The sequence below is a fragment of the Pteropus alecto genome, unplaced genomic scaffold (genome assembly GCF_000325575.1).
Source record: "Pteropus alecto unplaced genomic scaffold, ASM32557v1 scaffold101, whole genome shotgun sequence".
Taxonomy (NCBI): domain Eukaryota; kingdom Metazoa; phylum Chordata; class Mammalia; order Chiroptera; family Pteropodidae; genus Pteropus; species Pteropus alecto.
This window is the reverse complement of record NW_006432945.1, coordinates 12,798,853-12,814,379: the sequence shown is the minus strand read 5'-3', so window position 1 is coordinate 12,814,379 and position 15,527 is coordinate 12,798,853. Positions and strand designations below refer to the sequence as shown.

Genomic DNA, 15,527 nt, shown 5'->3' with positions numbered 1-15,527 from the left:
CGCCGCGCTGCGTTTGCATCTTCTGGAGACACTGGGGCCTCGCGCCTCTCGGCCACCTGGCGAAGGAGTGGCCCGCGCGCACCGGGCCCACGTCGTCGCAGTGGAAGCAGAAGCCAAGCCCGGAGCCAGGTGGGTGTAGGAGGCGCGCCGACGCAGGGTGGCCAGGCGGTTGACAGTGGCCTCCACCTCGGTGGAGTCGTGCTGACGAACCTGGGGGCGCTTGGTTGGTGGGAGGTCAGGAAATGAGCTCAGAAAACAGTGTTGGCGGGTCCTGGAGCCGAGAGTGGCGGGAAAGATCGTTTCCGAAGTTGCGACTGGGAGGGAGGTTGGAAGGCGGCCGGGAGAAGGGATTCCCGCGTCTGCTCCATCCAAACACTGTTGAAGCAGGAGACGGACGGGCACATACCCAGAGCGCTGCCCAAGGGCCTTTGTGAGCAAATGCTTCTCTGGCCCGAGGGCCCAGCTGAGTTGCCCGAAATACACTTTAGTGTCACATCTTTTTTTCTAGAAATAAACTCCCCGGGGGATTGATTACTAGATAATCATGCAGATATGCATCCCTCCCCCCCACCCCATAACCCTCTAGATGGAGGGAGTGCCCTAACCCCGCAGGGGTGGGCCTCCAAGGGTGGGTGTTCTTGGTTGGTACCAGCGGGCCGCTGCAGACGGCCCCAAAGACGTGAGAGAGGCAGAGCCCACGGCCAATGCAGGCGGCAGCGTGAAGGGAAATCCCAGGGCCATTCTAGAACAGAGACGACCAGGTTGGGAAAATTAAAGTTACTCTGGATCCACCTTCACACCCAGGTAGAGTCACGTGGGTTCAGGAATACCACAGGGGAAAGGCCGAGAGCATCAGGTAAGTTATTTTGTGAGAAAGAAACATGTTAGCAAAAAGAACATAGAACCATAGCTGTTATCTTAGGGTAGTTCTAAAAGCAGCTTTTTATTTTTTTAACCAAAGTGCAGTTGCTTGACTGCAGCGAAATTAAACTTTTCATCAGATGAAAGGTTTAGTATGGTATAGTCACATGAAATGAAAGATCAAAAAGTCATTAGAATATACTGCTTTTCCATCAAGGATTTCGATTTAATAAAGCTTAGCTTTTGAAAGGAAAAAAAAAACTAGTTAACCATCTAGAAGGTGCTGACAAGCTTAATTAGATTCTAATTGGGGAATAAGGATGTCATAATTAAGGGACCTGGCAGAATGAGAGCTAAGGAGCTAGCTCGAAGGGTATGTTAATTTGAAAGTAATTTACGCTACACTATTGTCTTACCTACTGAGCTCCTTATTTTTTTTTTCTGTTTCTTTTTTGACTCAGAAAATATGGTCCATGGATCACTATCCCTTTTCCCTTTTCTTCCTTCCTATCGTTATGATCCCTACTACATCATGGGTAGTTTCATTGTTTTCCCCCTTTGAACCTCTTATTCCAGAAGGAGTGTTTGTGTGACAATCCAGGGAGCTACGTCAATTCAGTTTAGCAAATATTTATTGATGTCTGCTATGTCTAGTGAAGTACCAGACACTGCAGCTGGAAAGATGGGACGATGTAAAGATGTGTGAGTGGTCACTTCCACCTTATGAGCTGGATCACTAAGGTGGCCGAAGCAAGCGCTGTGTGCAGCCTGGGATTCGTGATTCACGGACCTGCTGCTTAGGACAAGGTTTCTCAGTCCTGCCCGCATATGAGAATCACCTGAGGAACTTTAAACAAATGTTCCCCAGTTCTCACCACCTAGATTCCGGGTTAATTATCTGGGTGGTACTCAGGCCCAGTCCTTTTCAGAAGCTTCTCAGCTTAACAGCCATTGGTTTAACGATGAGCGGTCTTACTCCCAAGCCTGGTTTCGAGCTTAACCACCCAAGGCCTCATTTTTCTCATCACCAAGTAGGGATAATGTTAGTATTTACCTGTAGTGGACATTTGTATGGCAGCTTGCTTTCCCCTGGGAACTGCTCTTCCTGTCTCATATGGTGCCAGGAGCATCTGCCAAGCCCATTACTTGACTATCTGGTGGAATGACAGCAAGACTCGAACCTGACCCTTGGAGCATTTGGTCTGAGTGTTGTGCACTCAGCAGAGCCATCCAGAGCCTGCGATGATGGGGAGAAGCAGAGGGAGAGGGCAGGGAAAGCAAGAGAGAACGTTTCTCTTCCTTTCGACCTCTCAGTATAAGCCTGGGGCTTGGAGCGCCTGGTAGTCGGTTTCCACAGGTATGCCAAGGGTGACCCGCTGCGAATGAAAGCCCATAGTCTGAGTAAAGTAGAGCTGAGAAATGAAAACAGTGACAGAATTCCGATAACGTCGTTTGGTCCCCTGGATTCAGCCATTTCTGAAGGACTTTTCGATTATGCCAGACAATTAATTCCCTTTGATTCTAAGCTATTTCAAGTCAGTTTTACATTATTTGTTACCAAAAGTCCTGTCTAATAAGTGTCATGAAGTTTCTGTGATGATAAAATAATATAGGACTAAAGCACAATTCCTTGGATGTGATAAGGACAATAAAAGCTGGCCGTTGTCATCATTGTCTTCTTTGCCACCATCACCTAATTTTCTTCTTAGGGCTGGCTCTCTCTTCGTAAGCGAACTATAGAGTGGATGCAGTTACAATGTTTTCTCCCTTCGGTATTGTTTATTAGAAAGAACTCAGAACTTTTTAACATTCTATAGTTTCTTTGTTTTATGTTTTGCTAGCCCCTGCTCACGATTCCATGAAGGAACCAGGAAGCCTTAAGCTTTTTCAACCTTTAGGTTTCATGCTGTAGCAGGCGGAGGAATAGGCCCACTTAAAGGACAGGTGTTCTTTATGTATTCACCTTTAATTGAAAAACAAGCCTCAGAGTCCCATGTCTTCTGGGGAGCTTTCCTTGAACACTGTCTGCACCGACTCCCCTGTCCTGCAGCCTTTCATGTCCTGTTTGGCTAGTTACTCTTGAATGTGCAATTGCTTTATCTCCGCAACAAGGACCACATTTTCATTGATGTCAAGGGTAATCTCTGTGTTCCTCTGAATCCTCTGGCACATACCAGATTCTCTATGATTGCGGGGTCAGAGTCCCATTCAAATTAGGCAGTTCCCTCAGGGACAGGTGAAGACAGCAGTCTTTACGAGCCATCGCTGCAGCTCAAGCATTTCCAGGTACTGGCTCATGCTGCCCGTGCAGTGCGAGGTCAAGTCACACACTCCCTTTTTCTGTCAGTTCATCTTCTATTTCTGCCACTACTGTGCCTCGGAGATTGGCATGGGCATTTAAGCTCCTTCGAGTTAAACAGGAAATCTCATTATTTATACCATGATCTGATCATATTCTAGGAGTTCACGTCAACTTCCAAAAATGGTTTTCTCCTGGCTTTTCTCTTTTTTGTTATGCAGAACAACTATATACATTTTCTAGTGAGGTCACCTTTCCAGTGTGTGATGAGGTGATCATTCCTACTGCTTTAGATTAATTTTTTTATTATGTCTTTTGGTAAGCATTATAATTTATTTTAATTTTTTTTGTTCTTCAGTTATGGTTGACATACAGTATTATATTCATTGCAGGTGTACAACATGGGGATTAGACATTTATGTAACTTACAAAGTGATAACCCCAATAAGGCTACTACCTATCTGACACCATACATAGATAATACAAAATTATTGACTATAGTCCCTGCGACTAATTTGTAACTACTAATTTTGCCTCTTTATTTTATTATTATTATTATTTTTTTTAGGTGCGGCAACCTTTGGTTGACCTCACAGATTGCAAGGACCTTGTCAGCTTACATTCCCCTATTTATCTATCTATCTATCTATCTATCTATCTATCTATCTATTTATTTATTTATTTATTACGCCTACAGAACCTGGTCTTCCTAGGTGGTCTCCCATCCAAGTACTAACCAGGCCCGACCCTGCTTAGCTTCGGAGATCAGACAGGATCGGGCTTGTTCAGGGTGGCATGGCCGTAGACTATATCTCTTTATTTTTCGATTAGAGTTGACATACATTATTCGTTTTTTTTTTTTTTAGTTTCAGGTGTACAGCATACTGGTTAGACATTTATGTATCTTGTGATGTGAATACCACACAGTCTAGTAACCATCTGTCACCGTGCAGAGTTATCACGGTCCCCTTCGCCTTTGTCACCCATTCCTCCACCCTCTCCCCTCTGGCGACCACCGGTTTGCTCTTTGTTTCTATGAGATTATTTTGTTCGTTCTGCTTTTTAAAAAAAATCCCACATGGAAGTGAAAATCATATGGCATTTGTCTTTGTCTGACTTAGTTCACTTAGCCATTTGTGACAACGTGGATATACCTAGACTGTATTATGCTTTAGATTAATTTAATGATGATTATTTGGGGCTTTTCTCCCCCAATATAACACCCACTACGTTAAAGCCAAGATCGAAGTGAAAAATTACCTGTTCACTCATTTTTCTCCAATCTTGAATTCTAGGTATTTGTTTTAACGTTCTTTTGGCAGCTTTTCTGCCAAGATTCTAGACCACGCCAAGAGCGTACTTCGGCAGAAGTCCGCTGGAAGGCATAATGCATTTAAAATCCCTTTGAAAACTGTGAAACACCGTAAAAGTGAGGGCTGCTCTTATAATTAGAAGGTTCATAGTTCTGGTGGCTTCATAAGAGGTGTGTTTTCCTTTGTTCAAAAGCTTATTTTCTTTAGGAATTTGGCAGCAGCATCCCAGCATGCAACATGAAATGGTTTTATTGCACATTCAGGTCTGGCTTCTTTCCTGATTCCATAAAAAAGGCAAGAAAGCCCAACACACACACACTCACTCGCACTTCTCTACTTCTATACCTATCTGTATGTACAGTTTGTGGAAAAATACTGAATAGCTGAAGAAAAATTGCTAAAAAGCAACTTTTCCAGAATGGTGACTGCGTATTACTATATTACATCAAAAACCATGAAATAAGCTATTATTACTCGGTAATCTGAGCAACCTACATGACTACATCTTAAGGGCTATTTACCCAAAGGATCAAACCTTAGACACTAGAATCAGAATATTTTGTCCAGCAGCATTAACACATATTATTTATTAAATGCATAGAGTGTCTATGGCCATGCCACCCTGAACAAGCCCGATCCCGTCTGATATCAGAAGCTAAGCAGGGTTGGGCCTGGTTAGTACTCGGATGGGAGACCACCTAGGAAGACCAGATGCTGTAGGTGTAAAAAATAAAAAATAAGGGAATGTAAACTGACAAGTTCCTTGCAATCTGTGAGGTCAACCAAGGGCCGCCTTGCCTAAAAAAAAAAAAAAGAATGCATAGTGTATAGGAATAGACTCCCAGCACTGCAAGAGCAGCTTTGTCAACTAGACAATAGAGCCCTTTTTGTCCATCACCGCATGTGTGGGCAGCAGTTACGGAATGAGTAAAGGATCTGTATTGTATTTCTTCTATTTGCTGTTTAAAACAAAACAGAAAACAAGCTTAAACATCATTCTGTTACACATGAACAATTTTGATGCACACTATTTGTTGAAAAGAAGGACCAAGAACAAAATATGATTGTGGACAGAGTTGAGCTGGAGGTGACTGGAGTTGGCTCGCACCAGCTTATGAGAGCCAGTTGTATGCCTCTCCTCCCAACTCCTTGTTCAGTGACATTGAAGTTATATGCTGAAATTGATTATGGTGGGAGCATTTACCCCGCTCCCTCCCTGCGTGATAAAACATTGTGTTTGCTCACTCTTGCTGCCTCTGGTTGTTGCAGATCCATGCTCAAGGCCACAGGAAGTTCTCTTTGGTTCCAAAGCTGGGAATTGACTCAGTGAACATAGCCGGTAGGATTTATAAAGCAGCAGTTGGCAAGGTGGTTTGGAAGAGAGATGAGGCAGGAGCCCCAGGCTATAGTAGTAAGATGTGCATGAAGTAACAAGGGACTAGAAGGCGGAAAGCAGGCATCCAGAAGGAAAATACTGGTGTAAGAGATTTGTAAGAGTAACCTACACAAGCATGAAGGAATAACAATATAATATGAAGAACTTTCTTTTGATTCTGAGATCTGTATGTATCTGGTAAATCATAATGGTATCTCATTTTAGCGTATATAATAATTTACTGAGTATCGGGCATTTTCATTTGCTCCTAATGTTGGCATTGTTTTCCTGCTTATAACTGAGAAAGTGAGACAGGTGACTATGCAAAAGTCACACATTAGGGATAACAGAGCAAGGCGCTGAACCAAGACCTCATAGCTTTGATTTTGGTGGATGGTGATGCTACCAAGAGAGATCCTGGAATCCGTTTCCATCTGGAAGGATTTGGGGGTGAGCCTGTTCAACCTTGCACCTCCAGAGACAGAGCTGTTAGGCCACAAAATAGACATTCACCACCAGAGGGTGCTCTTACCCAAGAGAAACTTGGCAGGCCCACAGTTCAGGAACTGCTAATGTGTTTCTTTCCTGAGGTTCTTTCTTTAGAAACTGCAGTGTGAAGAACCCAATGGTAGTAGCTCAAGAGCTGCAAAGCGTGGAGCGGTGATCTCTAGGCTTCCAAAGCTTGTATCAGACAGCAAGATTCACAGGGAGGTGCCTAATGCTCCGATGTAATCCCAGATTAGGCCTGTGTGGGAGGGAGGAGCAGACAGTTCAGAAATGCAGTTATTCGGTGATGTTTGGAGGTAGAAAGAGAGCTTCCTGCTATCCTAATGCAGGATTTGTTTCCACAAGCTTAACGTATTCTCAAAGGGTCCTATTTAAGGATGTCGATGTCACCTTAGTAGGACAACTTTTCTGCAAAGTTAAAAGGCGGGAAACCCAGCTTTCCCTTTCTTTTTTTGTGCGTCCACTCATTCGTGATCATCGTTTTTTTCTCTCATTTCTTTCCCTCTTTCCTCTCCCTTCTTCGTGGCTTCCCTCACTCATCAAAGTTACTTCAGTAAAGAGTAGGAAGTATTCACCATGAGATTAAAGTAGTTGGCAGTGATTTAAAATGTCATTTTCCTAGGAGCATGTGCATTATAACAGTCATTAAGATCTTCGACCAGGGAATTGATGTTTTAAAGTTACACGGAGCATCTTCATAGAGATACTCTGAGCCTGGGTGGGTGGGAGGGGGTGGGGGGACCTGGGATAGACGTTTCTCTCTGGAATTTTAAAAGTCACGTTCTCTCGAGCAGTCCTGCGTTTGGCCTGTACCTTATAGCTGTAACTGGGAATCTCTTAGTCGTGTCATTTATTGTCTGTTCAGAAGGAAAGTAGAAATCGTATAATAATCTGGTCTGGAAAGTTTGGAAAACGTCTCCCTTCCTCTCTATCCTCCCCTTTTCAGTAGCCGCCCTGGGTCAGCCCCCCGGAGGGCGGCGGGGTGGATCCGGGGCCCGGACACCTGCGCTGATTCTCCCTGCTCCACGTGCTCTTCTGCTTCTAGACCCGGCCTCTGGGCTTGGTTGGAGCAGAGGTGGGCTCCATCCAGGGGGAGCTCAGCTTCGTGATGCCCCGTCAGGACCCTGCCTGGGTGGGTAGGTGGGGCTGGGGGGTACCAGATTCATGACGTACGGCCTTCTCATGGTTCTTCTCTTGAGCTTTACCCTTTGGTGGGCTGGAATTTGGCCTAAAATAAAGACATTTCAGTTCGTACCCTTAGGAAAAAAAGACATGGCCGTCCATGAGAAGCTAGAGACCGGTGACAGTCCCCCACGTGCACAGAGGGCCTAGGTCTCATTCCCATTTGGTGAGAGTGAGAGGCGTGCATTAGCCACTCTTCCTACTGGATTCCTCCATCTTTCTCTCGTGACAGATGTTTTCCTTTTGAGCTTAGGGCCACCGTGTCACTGCTGTGGGACCAGCCACTTATCCAGCCAGTGGCTTCAGGGCCAGTTCTGGCTTATGGTCTGGTTCTGTGATTGGAGCGGGGAGCTGGGCAGTGCACGTGGTTAAGAGATGTGGTCAGTTCCATCTTCTGCAGCTGGTCCTGTCCTCTGTCTTCCCAGTGGTGGTTTCAGTGGCAAATCTCAGGGAAGATGTGACGCAGGTGGCCGCTGAGCTGGGCACACCTGTCACTCATTTCTCTCTCTGCTTTATCACTCCACCTTTGGAGTGTCACCTCTTTAATCATTTAAGGCGTTTCATCTTCAGGAATCATTATTAGAGTGTAGTTATTCCAGGGACAACTCATAGCTTAGCCCTAAACAGCACTGGCTTAGTTTCTAATCAATAATTTAGCAGGTATGAGATTCGTGGAAGGTTTTCCCTTAAAGGATCTTCAGATATTGTTCATTTTACAAATGAGGAAGTTGAGGCTACGTACAAATCTGGGCAAACCAAGTGACATACGAGAATGATGGCAGAAATGAGGGCCACAGGTACGCTTAGGAAGGATGGTCTATTGTCAAGATTCTTTTGGTTGCGAGTGACAGAAAACTTAGCTCAAAGCAGCGTGAATAAAAGAATTCACTGATTAACGTAACTTGGAAGTACAGGAAATAGTTTCCGTTTCAAAAACTCTGAGTCTCAAACTCTATTAGGACAGTTGTCTCCCAGCTCTTCTTCCTCTTGTATGACATCATTCTCAGGCAGATTCTCTGCAGATGGTGCCGAGGATGGGTTAGGCAGCTGTGGTCTTGCGCGTTATCCACTTAGCAACCCTCGTGGGAAGAGGGCGCTTTTCTGTTAAGCCGATCTTACTGTGCCGACTTGGATCACATGCCCCCGCTAAAGCAACCACGGGAGGTGGGACACTCCTGCTGGCCAGGTCTGGGTCAGATGCTTACTCTGGAGCCAAAGAAATAGGATCAGCTCCCGTCAAACAGCATGGATTGATTGTGGAGGAGGATTCCTTGTGGGTACGCAAGAACAACACGGACTCCCACACCAGCTCGGGAAGAGGTAGAGGGGAGGGCAACCCACCCGGGTGTGCTACCTACAGTCCTGACACTAACCACTGGAAGTTAGTGTCAGACGCCACAGACTAAAGGGTTGGGCCTCCGCAAGACCGCCCTGACTTCAGATGCCTGCTGCACCTTGTGGGACCTCAGGTCACCCACCTCACCTTCTGACTGACTGGCTATAAATTTGGGCGTTTCCACAAGCCCTTCATGTTTGATAATTTGCTAGAACAGCTCACAAAACTCATGAAAGTGCTGTACGTATGGTCACAGTTTTCTTATAAGGGATCCAAATCGGGTGAGTTCTGGGAGGGCGCACAGAGTTCCCACGCCTTCTCCCAGTGAATTCGGGCTGCATCATACTTCCCGCGTATCAGCGCGTTCACCAACCACTGAGCTTGGCTGACCACGGTTTTTATTGGGGTCTCATTATGTAGGCATGATTGACTAAATCTTGGCTACGTGATTGGACTCAGTCTCCAGTCCTACTCTCCTGCCTGGAGCTCTGGCGATGAAAGTCCCAACCTCTTCTGGTGACCTGCCTCCGTCCTGAGGCCGTCTAGGGGCCTACCAGAGTCACATCAGTAGCATAACAAAGACACTTCTATCGCTAAGAGACTTTCAAGGGTTTTCGAAGCTCTCTGCTAGAGAACAAAGATCAGACTTATCCTCTTCCTACAGCGGTGAAGGACAGATTCCTAGGGAGGTGATATTCGTGTTGAGTCTTCATACTGGCAAAGCACGTCTGTGTGAAATCACCAGGACATGAGGGACAGGGCCCACATCTGACAGCGCTTCGTAGGTCTGTTTGTCCTGTGTAAAGTGAGGGGCGGCACCGAGGGGTTTGAAGGGAGTCTCGTGTCTCTAGCTTAAGTGTGGAGGGCGGGGGGAGGCAAGTGTGATGGAATGAGGTGAATACAGTAAATCAGGCAGGAATTTCCGAGTCCAGAGGTGTCTGTTTCACTCTTTTTCCAAGGACAGACCCTCGGCCTCTGTATTAGTGCCCTCGGGTTGCCACGGCAAACTTACAAACTGGGTGGCTTAATACAACAGAAGTTTATTCTCTCACAGTTTTGGAGGCCAAAATTCCAAAATCAAGGTTTCGGAGAGGTTCCTTCTGAGGAAGAGTGTGTTCCATGCCTTTCTGTTAACTTCTAGTGGCTGCCAGTAATTCTTGGTATTCTTTGGCTTGTGGATGCATCACTCTCATCTCTGTGTTTGTCATCATATGTTATTCTTGTGTGTCTCTGTGTCCAAATTTCCTCTTCTAAGGACACCAGTCATTAGATTGGGCCCACCCTAATTCAGTAACCTCAACTTGATGATATCTGAAAAGACCTTATTTCTAAATAAGGTCACATTCACAGGTACCAGGGGTTTGGGCTTCAACGTACCTTTTTTGGGGGGACACAGTTCAAACCATAACATCCCCGAAGCCTTTTGGGCACAGAAAGGAGAGTGATGGATCATCTGTGTGGCCTCACAGGATGAGAGCTGTCTCCGCAGCCTCATTCACACAGGGCCCATCGGCCCTGACAGAGCTTTGGGTGGAACGTCTTTTTCTTTATTGGCCGAGCTGAGCCAAAGCGGGTGCATAGTGTTGTCCTTGCTACTATTCTGGAGAAGACTTTGCTCCTTCCTTCTCCCAAGTGTGTTCTAAATGGAGGGGTGGGGGTGGGGGTGTTGAGTGCATCCCTCCCCCACACCAACCTGTAATTCTCACAGCACTCCTACACCTCTAGAAAACGATGAGTGATGGATAATTCCAGGGCCAAAGACTGCTCTTCATTCACTGACAGCGGCATGGTGGTCTGGCATCACCCTAGGGTGACTTTACCGTCTGTCCCCTTTACCCTCTTTCACCCCCTTCTCAACAAATGGATTAAACAAAACATCTCGGTCTGGTATCTTCTTTGCTGTTTAAGTTGTAACCCCTTGCAATCAAAATATTTTACTGATCGCGTCTCATTCATCCTAAACATGCAGCTGTGTGTTGGGAGTTTTAAGATGGGTTGTTCAATTTTGCTTGAACCAGATTCTTACAGCGTGTGAGCTACATCCTGGGAATCACTCAGGTACCTTCAGAGAATCAGTTTATTATGTGGTCCTCCACTGGCTCAGAGACCAGCTATGCTTTCGAGGTCATGGATGTTGAGGTGTTTCATCAAAGGAGCCCAATTCAGTGTCGTTTCGGACCGGACGTGACTGGCATCTCCATACTCCTTTTCAAAGTGAAATTTCATGCATTTTTTTTTCTTGTCTTGAATAAGGGTTACTGTGAATTAAAGAAAAGGAGTTGAAATTTTTAATTCATTTTTAGAGTCGGGAGAAATGTGGTCTAATTAGATTAAGTGAATTTCTCAGACTCACTTCATAGAGTGACTTAACTCATCTTGGTTTGCCCTGGATTTTCCTGGTTATAAAATGAAAAGCCCCATCCCTCAGGAAACCCTTCAGACTCCCTGCCCCTTAAACAAGACCACAGATTCATCAGTGGCAGAGATCATTTTGCATGTCTTCCAGACCCACCATCTTGCCCCTTCTCCCCATCACAATAATTCAGCATAAACTTTAACAAGGATCTCCAGTCCAAAGGAATTTCACCTATGAAGTCAGAGCTATAAGCAGCACCCAATTTCTAGTATTTGACTCCGTTCCATTAATATCCTGAAGGGACTGAGAGGTTACGGGAGGGAGAGTAATGGAAATAGAGGACGCAAACCCAGAAGGCTATTTATGGTCTAGGAAGAGTCTTTCGTTGAGTTCCTGGCTTTTCTCCAAGGGTCAAACAGCTCCAGATTTCCAGAGGAAGCCCCTGGAAAGAAACTTCTTCAGGAGAAATCACTGTGTAAATTTCCCCGATGAGATCAAAACAAGTGTCCATCCGGTGATGTCCCGTTCCATCTCCCTTCACCCCTGGAGATCATCCTGCTGATGCAATTTACGGACTGTGATCAACCAAATACTTGTCACAATTTCATAGCTAAAGTATATTCACATGCTTGCTGTTATGGCAACCATTAGTAATATTAATAAAACCCTGTCTGGTTGAACCAGATAACTGGGACATGTAAACACAGACAAAAATAGCCATATCAGATGTCAACACAGAACAACATAAGCACAACAGTCTGGATGCTGGTTATTGTCTACCACCCCACCCAGCAACCACATCTGTCTTGCTTATTCCTGGGACACCCATTGACTTCTGTATGGGCACTGTGTAAGTGGGTACACAGCAGGAAGGAGCCCTCTTTGACCTCTAAAATGAGAAGAGAAATAGTTTACCATGAGTTCAGTAATCCATGAAACTAGGGATACCTTGTATGATGATATTCGTACATTTGTTCATCAATTATGGCCATCATAAAACACATTGTTTACAAAGCTTGTTCTTATTAAGTGTTCACTTTGCACATGTTAGTGACTTAAATAGTGGTTGATTTTAGCTGGAGGGTCAGTGGACAAAATAGCCTGGTGATCAGTACATCTTCATAGACTCCCGTTTTGTAAAACGGGATCATCAAACCTACCTATGGGCTGTTGTGATCATCGAATGAGATAACATAAGCCAAACTCTCAGCGCAGTAAGTGCCCAGCAAATGACACATCATGGGAGGCTAACGCAGTGGTCGTGGCCTTTGAAGGTAGTTCCGGTTCCAGCTGTGCATCCCGGGGCAGCTCAAACTCTCAGCGCAGTAAGTGCCCAGCAAATGACATATCATGGGAGGCTGACGCAGTGGTCGTGGCCTTTGAAGGTAGTTCCAGCCTCTTCCTTTTCAGCTGTGCATCCCGGGGCAGCCTTTGTCAAGCTCTCTTAGCTTTAGATGAGTTCCTCATCTACTGAATGGAGGACTCCGTGGAGAACTGCAGGATTGTATGCTATGCATCAGCGGTGGTCACTGCATCGCTTATGGCTTGACCAGGACTCAATAAATAGTAGCTGTTGCTGATATTACTAGTAACGGTGGCATTATCACCGAGTTGCCCAGTGATGGGATAGAATAGGGTTGCAGCAAAGACTTGGAGGTAAAAACCTTTCGGTCGTGGTGCGGGGGATGGGATTGGATGGGATGATGCAGCTAACGATTATAGTTTTTCTCCGTCCGACTTTCTTAAGTACCGGTGGTACAAAGCCGTGGAATCTTCAGTAGATTTCCAGTGTAACTGGGTGACAGATTGGAAGCACTCGTCTTCGAATTTGTGTGTCTGATTTTTAAATTTCACTTTCAGAATCCTAGGTATAAATTAGTGCTGTAAAGCATCAGGTTATATTCTCTATAGCTTCTTGACTTAAAAGCCCATTTCTGATCTATTGCTAGGTTTTCTTCCCCCACCTCTTTGTACTGTCAATCCTTTCCTTCGCTACTTCCCTTCTTATCTTTTTACTCTCTGGGACCAGCATTCTGGTAACATACACTCTCTAGCAGTCAGAAAACTTTCTACCAGAGAGAGAAATGAGAAGCTCTTTTCTTAACACCATCCAGCCGTGATGTTCCTGGTTTCAGAGAGATCTTTAGCCCTTATTCATTCTCCTTCTTCTCACATTCTTTTCTTTGCTCAATCATACCAAGACACCTGTTTTTAAAGAGGGTTCGTTGGGGAAGTCGTGCCCTGTAGGAGACTAACACTTCTGAGATTTTCGTTCTCTTCCATCAGAGAGGGACATTTCTTTGCTAGTCTGACACCTGCTCACCTTTTTTTCTTGTCGTGTCAATAAATGGATTCAATTGGTTGTGTTCTCAGCACTGTGCTCAACAACTAGCTTAATGGATTATTTAAAAAAATAGCAAACAGTGTGATTCTAGTAACAGAACTTCCTAGTTGTATTAAAGTCACATCAGGCACAGCTCTAGACTTTGTGTTTCAGGTGATAGGGACACGGGCCGTAGTTAATCATTTATAGTCTTTGTTTATTCTGAGAGTTTCATCTTCTCGACTAGGTGTGGATTGCCTTTTAAAAGAGATGTTTTCCTACTTCCTCTTCTCTGACTACTGGTCTGTACTCACAAGAGGAGAACCCTGTGGCTGTAATTGTACTCAGTGACTTTGTTTCCTCCGTAGTTATAGCTATTTGTACCGGTGGTGGACATCCAAGCCAACCTGGGCCAGTCAGAATTTTAGAATCTTTCTCTTGGAAATTTGGAAATCATACATTGGGATACCTGTCCGTTGGTGGTGTCAGAGTCATAGTACAGGACTGGGCCAGCATATTACTTATTTATTGGTTTATAACAAATCACCTAAAAGTTAACAGTTTTAAACAAGAAACATTGATTATCCCAGTTTTTGTGGATCAGAAATCTAGGAATGGCTTGGATGTGTACTTCTACCTTATTATCTCTCACAAGGTTGCAAAGTGCTATACACTTTGATTGCCAAGGGCTGTGGCTTGGGTGTGTACCTCTACCTTATTATCTCTCACAAGGTTGCAAAGTGCTATACACTTTGATTGCCAAGGGCTGAAGGCTTGACTGAGCTAAGAACTTCCATGCTCACTCTCGTGGTTGTTGGAAGGAGTCAGTTCCTCATGGGCTGTTGGATAGAGGGTCTCAGTTCCTTGCTTGTTGTTGGTCAGAGGCTTCTCTAAGTTCTTTGCATTATGGGAAGCTGGCTTCCATCAGAGAGCATGAGAGAGAGGGAGAGGCAGTGAGGGAGAGAGAGAGAGTGGAAGCTGCATTCTCATTGTAACCTAATCTCGCAAGTGATATAGATCATCACTTTTGCCGTATTCTGTCCTTTCGAAGGAAGTGACTAGGTCCATTCCACACTCAAGGGTAGATGATTATGCAAGGATGTAAATGCCAGGAGGCAGATATTGCAGGCTATCTTCAAGTCTTCCTGCTACAGTCTACCCTCTGAACTTCAGTATGTCCCTCTTACATGCAAAATACACTTACTTCTACCCGAGTATGACATTACAGCATCAGTTCAAAGCCCGGAACCTCATTATCTAACTCAGATCCAGGTCTGGATGCTGCATCTTAGGAGTAATTCTTTGAGTATAGCTTCTTCGGTACAGTTGCTCTGTAGACATGTAAGACTAAAGAGACAAATTATCTGCCCCAGTATACACAACACAGTTAAGAGTTGGACGTAGATTAGCTGGTATAGACCTTCATGTTCAAAAAGGCATGAGGGAACGGATGCCACAAAGGAGTCTCTAGTTTATAGCAATTCTGAAATCTGAACAAATGTTGGAATTTTTTTGATTACATCTCAAGACCTGAGAATCATTCTCCATGGCTCTTGGCTCTGCTTTCTGGGCTCTTGGTTGTACTTCTGAGTCATCCTTCTCTGTATGAAAGGTAATATTTTCAGCTGAGTAGTTTTCTCAGCCTGCTTACCAGTTAAATTTTGGGGACCAAACTGCCTCTTCTCATTTCGTACTACCCCTGTCCCTTTTAGTCCCAGCTGGCAGTGTTTCTGCTGATATAATTCTCTCAAAAATATTGTGGGCTTTCTATGAATGTCATTGCAGTTCACACTGTCAGATAAAGCCCGTTCTCATAAATCTCTTTGGGGAAAGCCTTTTTTTTTTTCTTTTCACATTGAGCCTCTGATGAAATGGATGAGGGACAATGCATGTAAGCTTCTTAGAAGACCTGTTGTTTGAAGGACCCTGTAAGGCACACCTGAGTAGCACTAGTAGGTACCACCTTTGTTTCTTC

The 15,527-nt window shown here is 44.9% G+C and overlaps 3 pseudogenes; 1 reads left to right on the top strand and 2 right to left on the bottom strand.

The window, feature by feature from the left end:
• LOC102889638 overlaps positions 1-15,527 on the bottom strand; it is a 47,064-nt pseudogene that overhangs the window by 12,789 nt on the left and 18,748 nt on the right.
• Positions 3,849-3,967, bottom strand: LOC112476561 (annotated as a pseudogene).
• LOC112476453 lies at positions 5,078-5,196 on the top strand (annotated as a pseudogene).